Source organism: Corvus brachyrhynchos, unplaced genomic scaffold (assembly GCF_000691975.1).
Source record: "Corvus brachyrhynchos isolate BGI_N302 unplaced genomic scaffold, ASM69197v1 scaffold79, whole genome shotgun sequence".
NCBI classification, from domain to species: domain Eukaryota; kingdom Metazoa; phylum Chordata; class Aves; order Passeriformes; family Corvidae; genus Corvus; species Corvus brachyrhynchos.
The window spans coordinates 35,861-36,753 of NW_008240023.1; the positions used below are offsets into that span (position 1 = coordinate 35,861).

At 58.0% G+C, this 893-nt stretch overlaps 2 non-coding genes across 2 annotated transcripts; both read left to right on the top strand.

Moving 5' to 3' along the window:
- Positions 1 to 94: 94 nt before the first annotated feature.
- Positions 95 to 166, top strand: TRNAA-UGC. The gene has a single exon. It is a non-coding gene; the product is annotated as a tRNA-Ala (tRNA).
- A 441-nt stretch (positions 167 to 607) lies between these two features.
- On the top strand, positions 608 to 679 carry TRNAA-CGC. Its single transcript has one exon. It is a non-coding gene; the product is annotated as a tRNA-Ala (tRNA).
- Positions 680 to 893: the final 214 nt, after the last annotated feature.

Sequence of the window (893 nt, forward strand, 5' to 3'; positions counted from 1 at the left end):
GGTTGGGAACGGGGCCGTTCCCACATCCGGGCTTGGCAAATTCCTGCAGGCAGGATGGAGCCTCAAGGGGCGGCTGCCAAGTGCCACTGGAGCAGGGGATGTAGCTCAGCGGGAGAGCGCTTGCTTTGCATGCAAGAGGCCCTGGGATCAACCCCCAGCATCTCCATGTGTTTTTTTGCTTCCCCAGGCCCCTCCCTGATGGATGCAGGGCTGCCAGAGTCCCCTCAAAAGGCCCTGGGGTTTCCTCCAGATTGTTGGTGTAGGGATAGATGTCTCACTTTTGGGTGTGGGAGATCCTGAGTTCAACTCCTGGATAAACCCGCCTTTGGATACAACCCCTCCTTTTTGGGGGCAAATCCTCCTTTGGGTAAAGCCCCGGCTTTGGAGACAACCCTTTTGGGACAGCTCCTCCTTTGGGGACTGCACCCCTGCTGTTCTCTGCAGACCAAGTGCGGGACAATCAGCCCTTGCATCCCCCAGCTCCTTGCAAACAGCATCCTGTGGGGTGGCCGTAGTGCCTCTAATTCAGCTAACATTATTTCTGGCAAATAAAGACGACCCCTGCAGTGCCAAGAGGCTGTGCCCTCCCGAAATTTCCTCATCGGCAGGGGATGTAGCTCAGTGGGAGAGCGCTTGCTTCGCATGTAAGAGGCCCTGGGTTCAATCCCCAGCATCTCCAGCAGTTTTGTGATTTTTTCCCCACTTCCTCCACGAGGCGGCGATGATAAACTCCTTTTACATCAGGCCTTCCCAAAAGGAGATTCCCTGCACCATGGCTGTGCCGCCCACACGCGGCCGCGATGGCAGCACGGACCCCACACTGCTGTCCCCCACTGCCCCGATAGCCCCTTCCCCACCCAGGAGGGGACCAATCCCGACCATGGCAGGGCCAT